At 36.9% G+C, this 22,867-nt stretch overlaps 2 pseudogenes across 1 annotated transcript; both read right to left on the bottom strand.

Moving 5' to 3' along the window:
- Positions 1 to 15,448: 15,448 nt before the first annotated feature.
- On the bottom strand, positions 15,449 to 16,054 carry LOC105510475 (annotated as a pseudogene).
- Positions 16,055 to 21,527: 5,473 nt separating this feature from the next.
- On the bottom strand, positions 21,528 to 22,419 carry LOC105510474 (annotated as a pseudogene). The gene has a single exon (XR_001001565.1). The product of XR_001001565.1 is annotated as a 60S ribosomal protein L7a pseudogene (transcript).
- Between the last annotated feature and the right edge of the window lie 448 nt (positions 22,420 to 22,867).

The following is a 22,867-nucleotide window of genomic DNA, read 5'->3' as shown; positions in this document are numbered from 1 at the left end:
GAGGCCCTCTTGTATGTTGTGGAATGGAGGGACCAAGTTCGAACTTGCATTAAAGATCCTTGCTGCTTGGCTTTGACTCTGGACTCTGGTGGTCTTCTTCGGGGAATAAACGGTCTGGGCATAACACTCTCATCTCCAATTATAATCCCCGGGTATTGAGGGATTATAACTGGAGATGAGGGTTGGGTGGGGGCACAGAGTCAAACCATATTATCTCCCTCCTGGTGGGAGGTGACTGGATCATGGGGGCAGATTTTTCCATGCTGTTCTTATGAAACAGAGTGAGTTCTCATGAGCTCTGATGGTTTTACCAGTGGCAGTTTTTTCCTGTTTTCTCTCTTTTTCTGCTGCCTTATGAAGAAGATACTTGTTTCTCTTTCACCTTCTGCGGTGACTGTGAGTTTCCTGAGGCCTCCTCAGCCATGCAGAACTGTTGAGTCAATTAAACCTCTTTCCTTTATAAATTACCCAATTTGGGTTAGTTCTTTATAGCAGCGTAAAAAGAGACTAATGCAATTATTTTGCCTTTCATAGTTAATTACCTACTGTAGCCTGAATTGATTGTACTGCATGGTATAAGAAAGATAGGCCAAGTTTCACATTTTTCCATATGAATTATGAAAAAAAAATCTCAGAATTTCAAACTCACTATGCTAAAGGGAAAATTAATCTTGGTAACTAAGTCATGCAAAAATCACAAAAAGCAAAAAGACAAAAAAACCCTACTTGCCTTTTGTTCCCAAACAGACAGCTGTAATTTCATAGGCTTACTTTATCTTATGTAAAATGTAGATTTACTGAATACAAGTCAAATGCATAATTGACCTTTCCCCCACAGTCTTCCTTCCAAATGTAAAATATATATTCACTGAGCATTAATCTGAGCTTCGCAAGAATGTAACCCCTTGACTCATTGCCTACCGTCCCTCCTTTTTTTTTTCCTTCCCCTCCTGCTTACTCTTTTCCCTTTAAATATTGAAGTTCCCAAAACCCTGTTTGAAAAAACTCAGGCCACAGATCCTACTGTAACTTGTATTTCTTTTTCCCAGGCATGTCCTCCACCTTTGTAAAATAGATCTCTGAATCCACTGAGATCTGCCTCTGGCACTTTTTGGATTGCAGGTGTATTAGTCTGTTTTCACACTGCTATAAAGAACTGCTGGAGACTGGGTAATTATAAACAAAAAAGGTTTAATTGACTCACATTTCCTCATGGCTGGGGAAACCTCAGGAAACTTACAATCCTGGTGGAAGGTGAAGAAGAAGCAAGCACCTTCTTCACAAGGCAGCAGGAGAGAGAAAGGGAGAGAAGGTGAACTGTCAAATACTTTTAAACCATCAGATCTCATGAGAACTCACTGAGTATCATAAGAACAGCATGGAGAAACTGCCCCCATGATCCAATCACCTCCCAACAGATCCCTCTCTAGACATGCAGGAATTACAATTCAAGATGAGATTGGAGTGGGGATTCAGAGCCAAACCATATTAATAGGATATCCTATTAACTCGGAATCACTTGTTGAAAAATAAAGTTGTTTGCCCAATAAATTGTAGTTGTGCAGTTGTCATAAAATTAAGTGACTAGATGTATGTGTCAGTTTCTGGTCTCCATCCTCCTTTCTATAGATACATCTGTCTGTCCTAAAAGTAATACTGCTGTAGTCTAGATGTCTGGAAGTATAACTTCCAGGTTTGACTTTCTTCAAGACTAATAGAAGGTTCAAAACGGTATCAAAATCCAGATGTAGAAGGCAAGTCTGTGATGAGGTGCAGGGCCACATCCAAATAGGGCTGATCGGGAGTTGGTACTGACCAGGATTTGATGTTGACCTTATAACAGTGAATTAAGGTTTAAATATGTGAAGGTGGATTGTCTTGTCTGTTTTTTTTATTCTCTCTGTTCCTCAGTTTTTTTAAGTGTTTAACATATAGGAAAAGTAGCTTTCTTATTTGATTATTGTGAGCAATAATGTATTGATTCATAAAATACTTAAAATTATTCTTATTATATAGTAGAGTTCTATTATATAGTAGACTCTCACTTAATGTTTGGTATTGTAATCATTGTTTTTCTTGTTAGTATTCTTACTTTAGCATCTGGAAAGTGCTCAACATTTTACTTTGAGGCATTACAGTTGCATCTCTTTCTACTATTGAAATGATTATGGACTAACAGATAAGGAAAACAGGTGTATATAGGGATATGGCTTGCAAACATTGAACCCCAAAATGCTATAACATGGCACTACAGCAATACCAATGGAGATCATTTCCTCTTATTTAAAAAACAGAGTGGGAGAATTTTTGAGAATGGGTATTAATTCTGTTATATTTTTATAATTTAATGGGAAAATGAATAAATTAATACATTAAAAAACTAATACAATATCTTTCACATTATAAATATTCAATATGTATCAGCTAGTAAAGAAATTATCAGCTGGTCTTGGTGGCTCAGGCCTGTAATCCTGGCATTTTGGAAGGCCAAAGTGGGCAGATTACTTGTGTTCAGTAGTTGGAGACCAGCCTGAGCAATATGGCAAAACCCTGTCTCTACAAAATTAAAAAATAATAAAACTTATTGTGACATATGACATGTGCCTGTAGTCTGAGCTACTCAGGAGGCTGGGGCGGGAAGATCGCTTGAGCCTAGGAGGCAGAAGTTGCAGTGAGCTTAGACTGCACCATTGCACTCCAGCCCGGACAACAGAGAGAGACCTTTTCTCAAAAAAAATTATCTTCATTTTTGTACACTAGCATTAGATTTATTAAAAAGCAACAAGTATAGAAAGACATCTATTCTAGAGAGATGTACTTTTACATTAAACTACTAATTGAAAGATATGTTTTTTTCTCAAAAACAAAAATAAAACATGCCTCTCATGGTACTCAGTAGGACGAACATCAGTTGTGCTAAAATTAAAGTAACATAGCTTTAAAAATATTTCATGTTCAGTGTATTATTATTGCCAATATATCCTCATATAGAATGTTGTATTTTTATGTAGGTCATTATAAAACAGAAGGAAAATACATTTATAACAATAAGATTAAAAATAATAATAGCAATATTATAACTCAAATTAATGTATATACTGAATAATTTGGAAACAAAATATTTTTGGTTTCAGAAATTTTGCCTTTTAACCAGGAAAATTCCAACTTATCTCTTCCAAGTAAAGTACTTCTTGATTTTATAATTCTTCCAAATAAGACAAAAAACAACCACAACCAAAAGAGCCAAGAATATGCCTACATTTATAAGCAGTATCCTCTTTTTTCAATAGTTTTATTTGGGTAAATTTGAAATCCCTGGTTGTTTATTACTTATCATTGAAGGAATCAAAATATTCACACAGGAGGTTCAGGATGCATCAAATGTAATGGGAATTAGTGATTGATTATGTTGTGTTCCTTTACTGGAACCTAAACCACTTTAGAAGACTTTAAAATATTTGAAAAGTTTTCATGCTGAAAGAAAATGATAACTCTGCAGATTAGTAATTATAATATTCATGGTTCCCTACTTCAACTTTGTTCTCAATGCTTTCTTGTAATCATTTAGTGACCAATTTCAGTGATTCCTCTCATTCTGCCTGTAACTATTTCAAAATTTGTCCACTATCCCTAAACCTCTAACAAATTTTTTCACTAAAACCACTGGAAAAAAACTTATTGACAAAAATTAAGCAAATTTGTACTAGTTACTGTATTCATTTTCAGCCACACTATTGCCACATTGGCCTTCCTGTAAAATATGTAAATAGAGTAAAAAAAATTATACTCATGAAGGGTTATAGATGACTGTCTTCTGTATATCGAGCAAATCTGTACTTGCCTTTGTGCTCAAGTCCAATATAGCAGCTGCTCCCTTGGCCTTCATGTGAGCGATGTTATCATGTTGGTCCACAAACAAAGGAATATCCATGGAAGGACTCCATGGTAGGTCATCTCATATATGCTGTTGTTCCACCATAAGTTATAAAAGTTTTGGTTTGGAAATGATCTAGGATTAAGTGAGTTTTAACAAGATTACTAATTGTATGTCTGAGGAATAAGATGAGAAATACACAATATAAGGCAATGAAAGATAAAGTGTTTTCAATGTAACAGGTTATTGCATGCATGAAGCTGCCCTGGAATCGCTTTCAGATCTCAGAGGAAGAAGCACCTAAGCCCACTGGGGAGGTAAGTGAAGACTACATGAAAAAGGTACTGTGTGACATGAGACTTGAGACTTGAAAAATGAGTATGAGATTGCTAGAAGGAGAAAATGAAAGAGCACATTCACAATAAATAAAGAGCAAGTGTGAGAAAGGGAGAGGGAAGCAAAATAAAAATGCATTATCTTAAAGAAACACTGATGTCACACTGAATGTGATATGTAGGGCAGGACTACATGGAGTTGAGTGGGTATGCTGGAATCAGAGGAAAGACAGACCACACTTTATCATGAAATATGTTATCATTTCATAATAAAGTTGTCAAGTATTTTCTCATAGAAAATGCAGTCACTCATAATAACAGAGGTGTTATTTTTCAGAGGCAGTAGGGGAGATAGGTGTAAGATTGCAGAACAAAGGACAATGTGACAATCCAGGAAGTTAGTGAAAACTGCTCTGTGAGATATAACTGCATTTGAAATAAGGTACTTTGGTTCTGGCCATCAAGAATGTGACTCTGGGTTAAAAAGTACCAACCCAGTCTGAGCACAGTGGCTCATTTCTGGAATCCCAATGCTTTGGGAGTCTGAGCCTAGATGATCTCGTGAGGCCTGGAGTTCAAGACCAGCCTGGGCAACATAGTGAGACCCTGTTACTACAAAAAAATTAGCCGGGCATGGTGGTGTGCACCTCTAGTCCCAGCCACTGGGGAGGCTGAGAAAGGAGGCTCGCTACAGTGATCTATGATCGTACTACCGTGCTTCAGCCTGGGCTACAGAGCAAGACCTTATCTCAGGAAACAACAACTACAACCCCTTAAAGTATATCTTTTTCTCCCTAAAACTACAAAATAAATATGAAGAAGTTAATTTTATTTTTAAATTTTTTATTAGTAAGTGTTTAATAAATTATTTCCTGTTTGACTATTATCACTCTGGCTGTTACTCATGTTTTCAGTATTTATTTTTTCATGTCTTATCAAGACATTCATTCTGTGAGATCCACCTATGCCAGTGAGTATTGGATCCTAAGGTATTTGGTTTCCTTCCAAAAATACTTTACTGAAAATACCTTATAGCATACGGGAACTCTAAAGAAATTAAGAGATCACATAGTTAAACACCTTTCATATGACAGACAAGGAAATGGGGACGAGAGAGGGTGAGTAATGAGAACTATTAAAACACTGATGTAAATATAAATATTCACCGGGCGCCGTGGCTCAAGCCTGTAATCCCAGCACTTTGGGAGGCCGAGACGGGCGGATCATGAGGTCCGGAGATCGAGACCATCCTGGCTAACACGGTGAAACCCTGTCTCTACTAAAAAATACAAAAAACTAGCCGGGCGAGGGGGCAGGCGCCTGTAGTCCCAGCTACTCGGGAGGCTGAGGCTGGAGAATGGCGTAAACCCAGGAGGGGGAGCTTGCGGTGAGCTGAGATCCAGCCACTGCACTCCAGCTCGGGTGACAGAGCGAGACTCCATCTCAAAAAAAAAAAAAAAAATGCATATATATATATATACATATATAAAAAATTCACATTTCTTGTGCTTACTTTTATATTCAATTAAGATATGAAATGTAACCTTGATGTTTCATAAATGGTGTCTTAAACAAATGAGATTATCAATGACAAATTTAAATATTTAAGAAAGAGTTAAACATCATTATAATTACAATGTGAAGAATTATAGCAAATTTCTAATGAGCTATACTTGCTTTATGTATCTGTTTCTTATATTAGCTCTCATTTTCCAACTTAATATAACCTCTTAATTTTGTTGAGTTGTGTTGAAGGGGATTGCAATGGTTTCTTAGATATGACACCAAAAGGAGACACAACCAAATTAAAATGAACAAATTGGACTTCATAAAAAGTAAAACTTATGTGCATCAAAGAATACCATCAAGAAAATGAAATGAGGAGCCACAAAATAGGAAAATATATTTGCAAACCATGTATCTGATAAGTTACTTTTATCAAGAAAATGTAAAGAAAGCTTAAAATTCAGGAAGAAAACAACACAATAAAGAAGTGGGTTGAATTATTACTTTAGCTTTGAAAGTTATGGAAATGACGAGTTAATGGGTGCAGCACACCAGCACGGCACATGTATACTTATATAAAAAACCTGCAGGTTGTGCACATGTACCCTAGAACTTAAAGTATAATAAAAAAAAAAAAAAGAAAGTTATGGAAAAATGCTGTTGTGGCCAATGAAATATAATCAATGGAGCAATTTAAAGACACTACTGAATGAACTTGTCTGGATAGTTGATGAGGATAGTTCATGAGGTTCTGACACCTTCATGTTTCATTGCCCTTGATCTCAATAAACTATTACTAAATTTGAAATTTTTCTACATCTTATACTAGAGTTGAACTGGAATTTTTTTTTTACAAAATGGGTCAGGAAATGGGTGTATAATTTGCCAAAAGACACATATTGAGCATATTTTCCACTACTGCTAAAATGTTTGGGGGTGAATGTTCTTATTACTTTGAAAAGCTCTATAGAGATGCAGTTCTGAACAAGAAACTTATGACAAAACTACAAAAACCAAGGTTTGACGTATACTATGGTTTAAATGTCTCCCCTTCAAAATTCAAAATGCTGAATTGCCATTTCAAAATTCAACTGTTGCCAATGTGATAGTATTGAGGTAGACCTTTTAAGAGGAGATTAGGCCATGAGGGCTTCTTCCTCGTGAATGGGACTAGGTGTCCTTATAACAGAACTTGACAGTGACAGTTTACCCCTTTTTGCCTTTATGTCTTTATGCCTTCTGCCAAGAGTGGACACAGCATTCCTCCCCTCCAGAAGACTTGGTGTTCCAGGAGCCATCTTGGAAGCAGAGACCAGAGAGATGCTCACCAGACAACGAACCTGCTAGCCCCTTGATCTTGAACTTTCCAGCCTCCAGAACTGTGTGAAGCAAATTTCTGTTCTTTATAAATTATCCACTCTCAGGTATTTTGTTATAGCAGTGCAAATGGACTAAGACGATGTCCTTCTTGGAGGTGCCAGTGGTCCCTGTGGTGAATTGCTGTCTGAGATACTTGAAATGTCCTTTGTGTATAGTCTCTGCTTCTCTCTTGGCTATACATTGAAAAAATATGGATGAGGACTTTGATTCCTTCCTTCCTATATATCTGTTGTTATATCTGAATTAAGTGGTCAAACGAAATTTATGGAGAAGGTAAAAATACAATATATGTGCTTTACTTTGACTTTTGGTTCCAAACGTTTTATGAAAAGAAATGAGATCAGTTTTACAGAGAAGTACTAGGTATGCTATATTTTTATATGGTAGCATAAACATTCCATTTTCTTTGTGCATTTGAAGGTGAGCTTACATGAATATAAAAATCAGAGAAAGTTTTCTTTTATAGGTAAATAAGGAAATGAAAATATAAATTGATCTATCAATCTCATAAATATTCTGAAGGGGCTTACATTATAGGGTCAGTTAGAACCCTGTGGCATGTGAAGTAATTTCTGATACCCTCAAAAGTCAAAACTGCCAAATAATGCAATGTAAAGAAGGCAGAACCTTAGATTTTGAAAGGAATCTATCCACTTCTAATTCCTGGGGTTTCATGAGGAAAAAAGAGATTTTTTTCCAAAGAGGGTCTTTGGTTCCTCCTCTGTTTTTCCCAAGGAGTCCTAGGCTGTTAGAGCTTGAATAAACTGACTTTTAGTCCTTTTAAATCTCTGATTACCAGATGTCAGCCATGCCAAATCAACAATATTTCTGGCTTTTAAATTTTACCAAAAGTAACCTCCCAGGTGCTCAGAGAAAAAACATTCAAGATGGTTCGTGGAGGGAAAGAATTAATGAATAGTAAAGGTCACACAGATAGCAACCCAGAAAGTACTCATTCCCTAAGCCAGGAATTGAACCCTGAACCCAGGCCACCACTGTGAAAAGACAAAGCCTTAGCTGCTGACTACAGCATTGGGTGGTTTCCATGGTCCTTCCCCAAAGGAGCCTTTAGCAGCCAGTTGTGAGCTTGCAACGGCTTTTAATTGCACAAGATAGTTTTTAGGGCTAACTATGACATGAACCCCAAAATTACTGTTCCCTGGAAGGCGGAGACCAAGAGAAAGTATTGCCATGTGGCTACAAAGTCAAGCTCCCAAGGACATTTCCAACATGTGGTCTTTGGGCAAGGTGAAGTGGTGGACTGTTGCCCTGAGTAACAGAAAAAAACAGAAAAAAGAAAGGGAGAAAAGCATTGGCTATGGCAAGGTGGGGAAGATGAGGCACTCAGAGAGGCCAGAGAAAGACCCACCCGCAGCAGTGTCACTGCATCTAAAGTTCAGGCGGCCCTTGTCAGTAGTGAAGGGATCTTTTCCAGCACTCCAATCAGCTCTGAAGTTTCTGCTTTTAGGGAGAAAACCCTCCCCATGTCTTTTGATGCTGCACATGCCTAATCCTGTCACCCACAGCATCAGCAAAGAGTGCAAGCCAGATTAATCCAAACAGAATAGTGGTTAACATCCCATAGTGCCAAACCTGTTCTTAGCCAAGAGGGATTTTACTGAGAGAGGGGCCTCTAAACCTCTAAATCTTAGGAAGGACTCTAACCTTCCTAACTTGGGCCTCAAACCCAAGTTCGGTCAAGCATCCTTGCCATTTATTAAGTAGGATCTTTAACCCTCTCTGTCTTAGGAGAAACTCTAACACCCCTAAGTTGGGCCTGTAACCCAGTCCCATCCTCTACCTGGGTAAATGTACCCCATTTATTCAAAGTCGGCCAATCGGTGCTGCAGTCTATTCCTTTGGGTTGGGGGATCTCCTTAGTATGGTCCCTTCATGGTTCGCCAGAAAGGGGTCCTGATCCAGACCCCAAGAGAAGGTTCTTGGCTCTCGCGCAAGGAAGAATTTGGGGTGAGTCCATAGAGTAAGTGAAAACAAATGTATTATGAAAGTAAGGGAATAAAGAATGGCTACTTCATAGGAGGAGCAGCCCTAAACTTTTCTTTTCTTTCCAACTTTTATTTTAGGTTCAAGCGTTAACATGCTCAGGTTTGTTACATGGGTAAATTTTGTGTTGCGGTGGTTTGGTGTACAGATAATTTTGTCCCTCGGGTAATATGCATAGTACCCAACAGATTGGTTTTTGATCCTCACCCTCCTCCTGCCCTCCACCCTCAAATAGGCCCCAGTGTCTGTTGTTCTCTTCTTTGTGTCCATGTGGATTCAATATTTAGTTCCCACTTATAAGTGAGAATATGCAGTATTTGATTTTTGCTTCTGCATTACTTTGCTTAGGAAAATGGCCTTTAGCTCCATCCATGTTGCTGCAAAGGATGTGATCTCATTCTTTTTTATGGCTGCATAGCATTCCATAGTGTATATGTACCACATCTTCTTTATCCAGTCCACCATTGATGGGCATCTAGGTTTATTCTACATCTTTGCTGTTGTGAATAGTGCTGCGATGAACATACATGAGCATGTGTCTTTACAGTTTAACAATTATATTTCTTTGGGTATGTGCCCAGTGAGATTGCTGGGTTGAACGGTAGTTCTATTTTCAATTCTTTGAGAAATCTTCAGAATGCTTTCCACAGTGGCTGAAATGATTCACATTCCTACCACAGTGTATAAGCATTCCCTTTTTGCTGCAATCTCTCCAGCATCTCTTATTTTTTGACTTTTTATAATAGCCATTCTGACTGGTGTGAGATGGTCTCTTATTACGGTTTTGATTTGCATTTTCATAATGATTAGTGACACTGAGCATTTTTATATGCTTCTAGGCCACATGTATTTCTTCTTTTGAGAAGTGTGTGTTCATGTCCTTTGCCCATTTTTTAAGGGGGTTGTTTTTTGTTAATTTGTTTAAGTTCCTTATATATTCTGGATATTAAACCTTTGTCAGATGCTTAGTTTGCAAATATTTTCTTCCATTCTGTTGTTTGTCTGTTTACTCTATTGATAGTTTTGTTTTGCGGTGCAGAAGCTCTTTAGTTTAATTTGGTCCCATTGTCAATTTTTGTTTTTGTTGCAATTGCTTTTGGAGTCTTTGTTATGAAGTCTTTCCCAGGGCCTACGTCCATAATGGTATTTCCTAGGTTTGCTTCAAGAGTTTTAGTTTTAGGTTTTACACTTAAGTCTTTAATCCATCTTGAGTCAATTTTTGTATATGGTGAAAGGTAGGTGTCCAGTTTTAGTCTTCTACATATCACTAGCCAGTTATCTCAGCACTATTTTTGTCAGTGTTATTAAATATTAGATAGTTTTGGGTGTGCAGCTTTATTTTTATTTGGGCTTTTTTTTGGTTCCAAATGAATATTAGAATTTTTTTTCTAATTCTGTGAAAAATGTCGTTGGTACTTTGATAGGAATAGCATTGAATCTGTAAATTGCTTTGGGCAATATGACCAACCATTTTAACAATATTACTTTTTCCTATCCATGAGCATAGCATGTTTTTCCATTTGTTTGTGACACATCTAATTGGAAACACATCTTAAGTGTTTCCTGAACTGAAACACTTAATATTTTATTAATGACAATACTGCTACAAATGCTATATAAATTCAATGCAATTCTTAAAAAAACCACAGCTGACTTCATAGCATAAATTGACAAGATGATCCTAAAATTTATATTAGATATTTAAGGGGCCTAGAAATAACAAAACAGTCTTAAAAAGAACAAATTTGGGGGACTTATACTTCCTGATTTTGAAGTCAACTGCAAATCTACAGTAATAAAGAAAACGTGGTATAGGCCTACAGATAGATGTATAGATTGATGGAATAGGTTTTAGAATCCTGAAATATACCATATGTTAGTGGTCAACTGATATTCGACAAGAGTGCCAAAACAGTTCAATAGGGAAAGAGCCTAGTAAACAAATGTTTGTTTTGACAATTAATAACACTTGTTGTCAAGGATGTGGAGGAATTGGAATCCTCATGCATTGCTAATGAGACTGGAAAATGGTATGACCACTTTGGAAAACAGTCTAGTAATTCTTCAAAAGTTACACATAAAGCTAATATGTGACCCAGCAATTCCATCTCTAGGTATATACCCAAGAGAAATGAAAATATGTCTACACAAAACTTGTACATGAACATTAATAAATAACATTATTCATGATAGCCAAAAATTGGAAAAAACTCAAATGTCCATTAACTGATAAATAATAAACAAAATGTGGTATATCCATACTACACAACGTTATTTGGAAATAAACGTGAAGGAAATATTGGTACTTTAAATAACATGAATGAGTCTTTAAAATATTATGAAAAGTGAAAGCCAACCACAAAAGACCACATATTGTATGATCTCATTAGTATGGAATATTCAGAAAAGGAAAACCCATAGAGACCCATAGTAGATTAGTGTGTGGCTGCCTAGGACTCTAGAGATGCAGAAATTGCACGGGGTGGGGGTTGACAGCGAATGGTAAAGTACTTCTTTTTGGGAGATGAACCTGTTCTAAAATTATTTTCTGATTTTACAAGTCTGGTAATATACAACGAAACATTCAATTGTACACTGATATGGTTTGGCTGTGTCCCCACCCAAATCTCACCTTGAATTGTAATAATCCTCACATTTCAAGGGTGGGGCCAGGTGGAGATAATTGAATCATGGGTGTCATTTCCTCCATACTGTTCTTGTGGTATTGAATAAGTCACATGAAATATGATGGTTTTATAAATGGGAGTTCCCCTGCACAAGCTCTCTGTCTTGCCTGTCGCCATGGTTGTGAGGCCTCCCCAGCCATGTGGAACTGAGTCAATTAAACCTCTTTCCTTTATAAACTACCCAGTCTTGGATATGTCTTTACTAGCAGCATGAGAACAGACTAATATACATATATTAGATTGGTGAATTGCATAGCATGTGAATTACATGTCAAAAAGTCATGACTAAAGTGTTTTTATAAAAATACTCTAAAAAATGCTGATTCATCCATATAATTATTTTATCTCTAGTTCTGTGTCAAGGAGACTGAAGACAAAAGAGACTCTCTATTGCCACTACTTTTGGTAGTATTCTAAAATATATTACATAAATGCGATGACTTGTTCATGCAAAATCATTGATCTTAGCTGGATGAAAGCACTTAAAAACATAAAAGAGACATTAAATACATTTGTGTAAACACAGGGTCATCTACGTTTTGTTTTTCTATTTGCCATTGACATGTTCAGACTACTTATATAATGTATTTACTTCAAGGGGTAAGAGTTATATTTTAACTTCCGGATTGATTTATCTTTGCATGAAAACAAAAGGTAAGAATGGCAGAGGGAACAACAATTTAAAAAGAGGCATTGTATTTTATCAAGATGGCTATGAAATGGACTTCAGCTCTTCTACTGATACAGCTGAGCTATTATTCTAGCTCTGGGAGTTATGGAAATGTGCTGGTGTGGCCCACAGAATATAGTCATTGGATCCTGGAAAACTTACGCAGAGAGGTCATGAGGTGACTGTTCTAACACTGTCAGCTTCTATTCTTGTTTATCCCCACAAAACATCTGTTACTAAATTTGAGGTTTATTCTACATCTGTAATTAAAGATTATTTTGCAGGGTTTTTCTCACACAACAGATTACTAAATGGATACATGACCTTTCAAAACATATATTTTAAACATATTTTTCACTAATGCAAGAACTTCTTTGGGAGTATTCTGGTTGCACTGAGAAGTTCTTCAAAGATGTAGTTTTGAAAAAGAAACTTATGACAAACCTACAATAATCAAGATCTGATGTCGTTCATGCAAATGCCATTGGTTCCCGTGGAGAGCTGCTGGCTGAGCTATTAAAAATATCTCTGCAGAGACCAATGGCATTTGCATGTCGCTTCCTAAGTTGTAGAAACTAGACGACTGAATATTCTTGAAAAACATGGCTATGGCTACGGTAGGATTAAGTGATGGTGGAGTACAAAGAGTTTTTAAATTTATAACGGTTACTTTTGTATTTTACAGAGAAAACAAATCTATGTTTAATTCTACAGTGACTTGTTTTAATGATCATTCATGATTATGTATATACTAATGTGACATTAGAATCTACCCACTTTATTTACATATGTATGAACAACATCTATAAAATATATAAATTATGTATAATATGCACATTTATATTTGCTTTAGTAAAACATAAACAATTTTGGCTACATTATTTCAAATGATTTTAGAAAATTACCTGGCATATTCACATGACAATTTTATTTCTTTTGCCTTCCCCCTCCCCCGCTTCAGGAAAATGCACTACTATTATCTGAGATCATGGGAAAAGCTGAAATGTGGCTCATTCAAAACAATTGGTGTTTGGAATTTCCTCGCCCACTCTTACCTAATTTTGAATTTGTTGTAGGACCCTACTGCAAACCTGTCAAACCCCTGTCTAAGGTAAACCTATTCCTAGTTGTTTTATTCTGTTTGCTTTGCATTTTCAGGGGGGATGATTGTATTCTTCGTTCAGAGTGTTTGTCTCATAGTGAGACAGATATGGAAAGTGAGGAAAGTGACCTGCCAATTAGAAACTGGTATATTTGTTTTCTGTGCCATCATAAGTATGCAAATTTCATTACTATTACAGAATAACCTGAGATACCTGGGAGACTTTGAGAATACAGTCAGTTAACTTAAGGTCTTATTATTCAACACATAAGAATCAATTATTCATTTAAAGAATATAGTGACTAAAATATACCAGAAGTGCCAGATTTGCAAAGAAACGAAGTAGACATGGCTTCTGCACCCTGTACATCTTATCTTCTACTGTGAAAGATAAAATATAAGCAAGTAATAAAAACTGCATGAAAAGTGTCATCTTAAGGAGAGACTACAATGCTAACGAAGCATTTAGAGATTACAGAAAGTATCTCTGAGTCATTAATAATTAACGTGAGTCCTAAACAAGGTGGAGGGACAGGTGAAGGGATGAGAGGGAGAGGAAGAAACATAAAGAAAAGCAGGTAGACAAGTAAGGACAGTTCCCAGAGACCCTAAGTTTAGTTCTGTAGGAAGAGGCTGAGTAATGAAGCAGATGATGCTGATGAGGTAGTATAGAGCCAGATAATTATAGGAGTTTGAACATATGTTAAGGGCATGTGAAAGACAGTAAAAAAGAGTTAAACAAAAAAGGGATATTATCAGATTTTCTTTTTTTAAAAAATCTCAAGGTTTAGTAACTGGGTTGATTGTAGAGGGGCAGGACTATAGAAAGGGGAATCACTCTAAGGGGAACTTTTGTAAGAATGTTCTTGCAAGAATTCAGGCAACAAGTGACAGAAAACTAGAGTGTTCACAGAGGCAAGACGCAATGGCTTACATGTATAATTCCAGCACTTCAGGAGGGTGAGGCGGGAGGCAGGCTTGAGCCCAGGAGTTTGAGAACATCATGGGCAAAAACATGAGCCCTTGTTTCTAGAAAAAAAATATTTAAAAGTCAGCTGGGTATGGTGGTACATGCCTGTGGTCCCAGCTACATGGGAGCCTATGGCAGGAAAATCACTTCAGCCCACGAGATCAAGGCTGCAGTGAGTCATAATCATGCCACTGTATCCCAGCCTGGGCAACAGTTGGAGATCCTGTCTTTAAAAGAAAAAAAAAAAAAAAGAATGTTGATAGATATGACTATGCCTACTCATACAATAATAGGCCAACCTAATATTGTGTTCTGTGTGTGGAAAAAAATAGTTAATATAGATAAAACACTTGAAATATCTCTGGTACATAGTGATCCAGAGTAATATTGACTCTTGTCATTATTGCTGTTTTGTTTATATTACTAATACTATTAATTAACTAATTTGTGCCAGACACTTTAGATATTATTCCTCGTTTTATAGAAACTGGTCTTCTAATAGATTAACACTGTATTCTCAACCAAAATCCTAGAGAACAGATATCCTGTGGATTGGTATAAAGTCAATGTATGGATCAGATGAACAAGTGGAAATGCTAAAATTTTATTGGAAAGGTTGAGGCTTTTCACTTGTATTTTAGCTTAAAAGAAACCATTCCTCAACAATATAAGTATACGACTTCAACTATATTTGCAGACAAAACTAACATTTACTTTCTTTCTTTCTTTAACTTGGGTTTTAATTATATACATATTTTTTCCTGAAGAAGAAAGCCATTTTAATACATTCAATACTGACTTATCCTCCATTTCTCTGTAGAAATAGTGATTTATTGTATGGAGTTTCCAGTGTTTACCTTTAACTGATTAAAACTGATTGGTTTTGCTGGCCTTAATGGCCAGAGCAATTGAGTAGAGCATGGAGTTTTCTACTTAGTTCCAGGTGAATTCTTCACATTTCCTGGCTTTTAAAAGTTCTCCTTCCACAAATCTTCTGTTACTATATATCCCTGTAAACCCCAGTCATATAATCTCTCCCCACTGACCTTGGCAAACACGATGGCTTGTTGTGGATAACAGATGGAGGCAGCTAATCCCGTGAAACCAGGTAGACACACTAGCTTCTTTATTTTTGAACCGCTAGCCAAAAAGAGTCCATTAAGGCCAGCAAAACCAATAACACCAAGTCTTGGAAAAAATCCAGGAGGTGCATTTTGGAGATATTCATAGCTGTTTAACCGCCACTGAACCAAACTTTGCATCTTAGGCTTAGTTTGGGAGTATGTTTCCTGACACAAATTTGTATATGTCTCACAATAGCGTTGGAACTGTAAGATGCCTTCTTCAAGCTGGCTCCTTGACTCTTCTACACACTTCGATTGACCCTCAGGAACTGAGTACAGTGAAAGCTCATCAACCTTCACAGGATTTTGGGGAGATGAGTTCTTTTTTGGTGCTGCATAGACTTTGAAGGTGAGCAAGTGTAGGCTGGTTGGCCTCATGGACCTCTGAGTTACTTTGAACATGTCGTTGGCCGTGGTGGCTCTGGCAGGATTTACTTTCTTTTATTCCAGTTTTGTTCCACTTTTTTAAAACTTTCTTTTATTCTAGTATTTCTTTTTTAAACCTATTCTTACTTAAGATCCCAAAGTTTCACATCTTAGAGAATACAATGGTGGTTTACCCTATCAAAGAGTTTTCTGCCTTATGCCCAGACTATAGTACACTTCAGTAAAGCTCGCTTAGGGAACATGGGTCTTGCTATATCATAACTGCTTGATAGAGAAGCATAGAAAAACGTACAGTGCATGTATAATAAAGACCAAATAATTTCTACCACTTGTATCAGTTCTGTCAGCATATAGGGTGATATTCCTTATGAAGAAACACATGAGTCAACATATTCTAACTTAATATCATACTTTTAAGATATAAGCAGAAAAGCAGCATTCTTTATGTACTATATGATCTAAGATATTATTTTTGTCTATGTTCTTATTGGCAGCAACATAAAAGTGATGAAAGAAATCAGGCATATTCCTCAGTCCTGGGCCCAGTACAGACACCATATATCTCTCAATTTCCTGGGCCCAGTACAAACACGGCCCAGTGCAAATACATTCACCATATATCTCTCAATTTCCTGGGCCCAGTACAAACACAGCCCAGTGCAAATACATTCCTCCATATATCTCAGCTTGGGAAATCCTGGGAAATCCCCGATAAGGGCGCCGCCGTTTGTAGTTTTACTAAAAGCACAGGAACCAATAGATAACTGCTAAATGTATAAACTTAATATGTTAACCAATTGTAATGCTTAACCTAAAGAATTCCCTTGTTCCCTGTTCCTCTGTAACCTTACAAGTCCTATTTTCATCGGGCTATAAAAAGCGAGCGCGCGCATTGTTCAAGGCCCTCTTGTATGTTGTGAAATGGAGGGACCAAGTTCGAACTTGCATTAAAGATCCTTGCCGCTTGGCTTTGACTCTGGACTCTGGTGGTCTTCTTCGGGGAATAAACGGTCTGGGCATAACAGTGAGATCTTATTCAAGTGTTAAGACTCAATGTTCATTTTGACTGAAAGTTGTTTAGGCTGTATACGGTAACTTTTACAAGGTAAAAAGGTTGAGGTAGGATTGGTAGAATTTCTAACCAATTAACTCCTATTCTTGAAAGGTTTTTTTCATGCGCATAAAGGGAAAGTGATTATGTTGACAAGGAGGGAAAAAGAGGAGGAGGAGAAGGAAGGCACAGAGAAAGGTAATAGTAGTATAATGGCAATCATTAGCAATATTAGCTGTTGTTACCAACTTGGAGAAAGCAAGATTTGAAGCGATGTCAGGAAGCTTGTCCTTTTATTCTTTGTTTTTGATGTTATAGATTGTTATACAGTATCTCGTATTGTTGATTATTGGTGTGACAAGAGCTGCTAAAATCTACTTAATAAAAGTCTGTAATACAATTTTATTAACTATAGTCCTCATCTTATACATTAGATCTCTAAACTTGCTCATTCTACATGTTTGCTAATTTGTATACTTTGACCTACATCTTCCCATTTCCTCTCACCGCCCACCACCCCTGTTGGTGGCGACTACCGTTTTGTTCTCTGTGTATCTGAGATCTTTTTAAAAATATATATCCCACATGTAAGGGAAATCATGCAATACTTTTGTTTCTATCTCTGGCTTATTTATCTTAGCATGAAGTCCTCTCTGTCCATCCATGTGGTGGCAAATGTTAACATTTCCGTCTTTTTAAGGCTGAATAATATTACACACACACACACATATACAAATACATACATATATATAAAAATATATATATACACACACACACATTTTTAAATTTACTCATCAGTCAATGGACACAAGTTGTTTCCATATCTTGGCTATTGTGAAAACTGTTGCAATGAACATGGGAGTGCAGCTATCTTTACAAAGTGGTGATTTTCATTTTTTTGTTTTATACCCGTAAGAGAGATTGCTGGGTCATATGGTAGTTCTATTTTTAATTTCTTTAGGAAACTCCGTACTGTTTTTCATAATGATTGCACCATTCTGCACTCTTACCAATAGTGAACTAGGGTTCACTATTTTCTCCACCCTCTCACCAGCATTTTTTGTTTCTTGTCTTTTTGATAACAGCTATTCTTATGGATATGAGATGATATCTCATAGTGGTTTCATTTGTATTTCCCAGATGATTAGTGATGTTGAGCAATTTTTAATATGCCTATTGGTTACTTTTGTTTCCTTTAGAGAAATTTCTGGTTGGGTCCTTTCTCCATTTTTTAATAGGGTTATTCATGTTTTTTTTGGTATTGAGTTGTAAGAGTTCTTTACAAATTTGGAGTATTAATCCCTTATCAGATATGTAATTTGCAAATATTTTTCCCAGTCTGTAGGCTGCGTTTTTATTTTGCTGATTGTTTCCTTTGCTGTGAAGAAGCATTTTAATTTGATGTAATCCCATTTATATATTTTGCTTTTGTAATCTGAACTATTAGTATGATATCCAAAAAATCACTGCCAATGCCAATGTTGAAGAGATTTTCCCTTATGTTTTCCTCTAGGAGTTTTATGGCTTCAGGTCTTACATTTAGGTGTTTTATTCATTTTGAGTTGATTTTTGTTGTGTATCTCACATGTATAGTGTGAGATAAGAGTTCATTTTCATTCTTTTGCAGGTGGAAATACAGTTTTCCCAGCACTGTTTATTGGAGACTATATTTTCCCCTTTGTGTCCACTTGGTGCCCTGCTCAAAATTTAGTTGACCATATATGTCGCATTTATTTCTGTGCTCTCTATTGTCTTCCATTAGTCCATGTTTGTTTTTTACCAGTATAATTCTGTTTATTACACCTTTGTAACATAAGTTTAAATCAGGAAGTATGATGTCCCCAACTTTATCTTTCTCAGTATTTCTTTAGCTGTTCAGTTTGTGTGTGTGCGTCTGTCCATATGTATATGTGAGGTTCCATAAAAATTTTGGAATTTTTGTTTCTATTTCTGTAAAAAACACCATTAAACTTTTGGTACAGATAGTGTTGAATCCATGTGTTGCCCTGTGTAGTATGGACATTTAAAAAATATTAATCCCATCAATAAATAAGATATATCATTCCATTTATTTGTGTCTTCAATTTCTTTCATCTGTATTTTGTAGTTTTCCTTATACAAATCTTTTACCTTCTTGGTTAAATGTATTCTTTTGTTTTTGTGTGTGCTATTATAAATGGGGTTGTTATTCTTGATTCCTTTCTTAGCTAGGTGATTATTTGTCTATAGAAATGTTGCTTTTGTTTCTATGTTGATTTGGTATCCTGCAAGTTTTCTGATTTACTCCAACAGTGTTTTTTAAGCATCTTTAAGCATTTTCAACATATAGGATCATATCATCTGCAAATAGGGATAGTTTTACCTCTGATTTAGATGTCTTTTATTTGTTTCACTTATTTAATTGCTCTTGCTAATATTTCAAGTACAATGTTTAATAGAAGTGATTAGAGTGAGAATCCTCACCTTATGCAGATCTTACTGGAAAAACTTTCAGTCATTCTCCACTGATATATTATCTGTGTTTTTTATAAATGACTTTTATTATTTTGAGAAACTTTACTTCTATACCTGAAAGTCTTTATTGAGAAAGATGCAGAACTTTGTTAACTTCTTTTCCTGCATCACTTGAAAGGAACACGTGGTTTTTAAACTTTCATTCTGATAATTCATGTGTCACATTGGTTTGTATATGATAAACCAGTCTTGCATGCCAGGGTTAAATCTCACTTGCTCATGATGTATGTTCTTTTTGATGTGTGGTTTAGTTGTTTGCTAATATTTTATTAAAGAATTTTATATAAATATTCATTAGAAATATTGTCCTATAGCTATCTTTTCTTACAGTGTCTTTGTCTGCCTTGGATATGAAGGGGATTCTGATGCCATAAAATGTTTGGAAGTGTCTTATTTCTATTTTTTGACAGAGTTTAAGAAGTATTGATAAAAATTCTTTTTTGAACATTTGGTATAATTTGGCCATGAAACCTTCTGGTCCTGGGCTATTCTTGGTTGGAAGGGTTTTAATGACTTCTTCAACTGATTTGTTAAGGATTGGTTCATGTTTTCTACTTCTTCCTAACTCAATCTTGGTAGGTTATATTTTTCTAGGAATTTATCATTTTTTTCTAATTATCCAATTTGTTGCATTTATTTATTTATTTATTTTATTTATTTTGAGACAGAGTCTCCCTCTGTCCCCAGGCTGGAGTGGCACGATCTCGGCTCACTGCAAGCTCCACCTCCCGGGTTCACACCATTCTCCCGCCTCAGCCTCCCAAGGAGCTGGGACTACAGGTGCCCGCCACCACGTCCGGCCTGTTGCATATATTTAAAATAGGCCCTCATAATACTTTACTTCTGAGACATCTGGTGTAATGTCTCCATTTTCATGTTTTATTTATTTGAGTCTTCCCTCTTTTGTCATAGTCTAGCTAGTGTTTTGCTGATCTTATTTTTTCAAAGATTACTTTTTGGCTTTTATTTTTTCTGTGTTTCTGTTCTCTATTTTACTGATTTGTATTATTTTCCTCCTTTTGCTAACTTTGGCTTTAGTTCTTTTTCTAGCTTTTTGAGGTATAATGTGGTATGTGCACTAGAAATGTATACTTTGCTGCTCTTGGATTGTAAGTTCTATATGTCTATTAGGTTCATTTGGTGTAGACTGCACTTCAAATCCAGTATTTGCTTAATTTTCCGTTTAGTTGAGCTATTCAGTGTTTAATCCGGGGTACTAAGATCACCGAATATTATAGTATTGCTATCTTTTTTCTTCACGTACATTAAATTATTTTGAGATGGAGTCTCACTATTGCCCAGGCTGGAGTGCAATGGTGTGATCTCAGCTCACTGCAACCTCCGCCTCCCGGGTTTAAGAGATTCTCCTGTCTTAGCCTCCTGAGTAGTTAGTTACAGGTGCCCACAACCACACTCAGCTAATTTTTATGTTTTTAGTAGAGATGGGGTATTGCCATGTTGGTCAGGCTGGTCTCGAACTCCTCACCTCAGGTGATCTGCCCGCCTCGGCCTCCCAAAGTGTTGAGATTACAGGAATGAGCCTTCGCACCTGGCCAATAATCTATTTAGGTGCTCTGTTGTTGGGTGCATATATAATTCTTATGTCATCTTGATGAATTGGCCACTTTATCATTAATGACCATCTTTGTTTTTGTAACAGTTTTTACCTTGAAGTTTCTTTTATCTATTGTATATTATGCCACACTTGCTCTCTTTTGGTTACTATTTGTATGGAATATATTTTTCCATTCTTATACTTTCAACTTTTGTGTGTTCTGGAAGCTGAAGTGCGTCTCTTTTAGGCAGCCCATATTGTTTTTTAATCCATTCAATCACTCGTTTATTGGATAATTAATTCATTTACAATCAAGGTTATTACTGATAGGTAAGGACTTATTTTGTCATTTTAAAATTGTTTTCTTGTTTTTTTTTTTTTTGAAGGAAAATTTGTATTTTAATTATTTTTATGTACAGAAAACTCAACAGTGTACATTTAACCCAGCTTAGTGGCAAGTTCTTTAGCCTTTGCCTTTTCAAGCTTGGCAATGCGAGCTACAGACTTGGGACCCAGGACATTGCCGCCCCAGTGACGGCGGATCTCATCGTATCTGTCGTTGTAATTGGTCCTGATAGCTTCCACCAGCTTAGCCAAAGCGCCTTTGTCTTCCGAGTTCACCTGTGTGAAGGCGACAGTGGTGCAGGTCTTCCTGTGGACTAGACGGCCCAGTCTGGCCTTCCCCTTGATAATGCAGTAAGGGACCCCCATTTTACGACACAGGGCAGGCAAGAAGACAACCAGCTCGATGGGATCCACGTCGTGTGCAATCACTACCAGCTGAGCTTTCTTGTTCTCCACCAAGGTGGTGACGGTGTTAACTCCTGCTCGAAGGACAGGTGGTCTCTTAGTGGGGACATCCCCTTTGCCAGCAGCTTTCTTCTCGGCCCGGGCCAACAGCCTCTGCTTCTTCTCTTGCTTTGTCTCTGGTCTGTACTTGTGGGCCAGCTTAAGCAGCTGAGTAGCTGTTTGGCGGTCCAGGGCCTGGGTGAACTGGTTAATAGCAGGAGGCACTTTCAGCCGCTTACAGAGGATGGCTCTCTGCCGCTGCAACCTGATATAGCGAGGCCATTTCACAAAGCGGGTAAGGTCTCTTTTGGGCTGGATGTCCTGTCCAATGCCAAAATTCTTAGGTCTTTTCTCAAACAGGGGATTCACCACTTTCTTGGCCTCCTGCTTTTTCACGACAGCAGGGGCCGGAGCCACCTTCTTTCCCTTGGCCTTCTTTCCTTTCGGCATCTTGGGTGGCGGGAGGAGAAAGAAAGCTGTTTTCTTGTTTTGTAGATTCTTTGTTCATTTCTTCCTCTTGTTTACCTTTGTGATATGGTAATTTTCTGTAGTGCTTATAAGCTTTGTCCTTTATCGTTGTTTGTGCATCTGCTGTAATTTTTTGCTTTGTGGTTACCATGGGCTTACATAAAACATGTTATAGTTGTAGTACACTATTTTAAGCTAGCAACAACACAGATCATATAGAATTATTCCAGATTTCTACCCTCTTCCCAATGTATATTTTTGTTGCCATAACTTTTTTTTTTTAAAGACAACTCTTTGTCGCCCAGGCTGGAGGGCAATGGCACAATTTTGGCTCACTGCAACATCTGCCTCCTGGATTCAAGCGATTTTCCTGCCTCAGCCTCACGAGTAGGTGGGATTACAGGCATGCACCACCATGCCTCGCTAATTTTTGTATTTTTAGTAGAGGAGT

The sequence above is a fragment of the Colobus angolensis genome, unplaced genomic scaffold (assembly GCF_000951035.1).
Source record: "Colobus angolensis palliatus isolate OR3802 unplaced genomic scaffold, Cang.pa_1.0 Scaffold189, whole genome shotgun sequence".
Classification (NCBI taxonomy): Eukaryota; Metazoa; Chordata; class Mammalia; order Primates; family Cercopithecidae; genus Colobus; species Colobus angolensis.
Note: the sequence above shows the minus strand (reverse complement) of the source record. Positions and strands in the feature narration are given on the sequence as shown.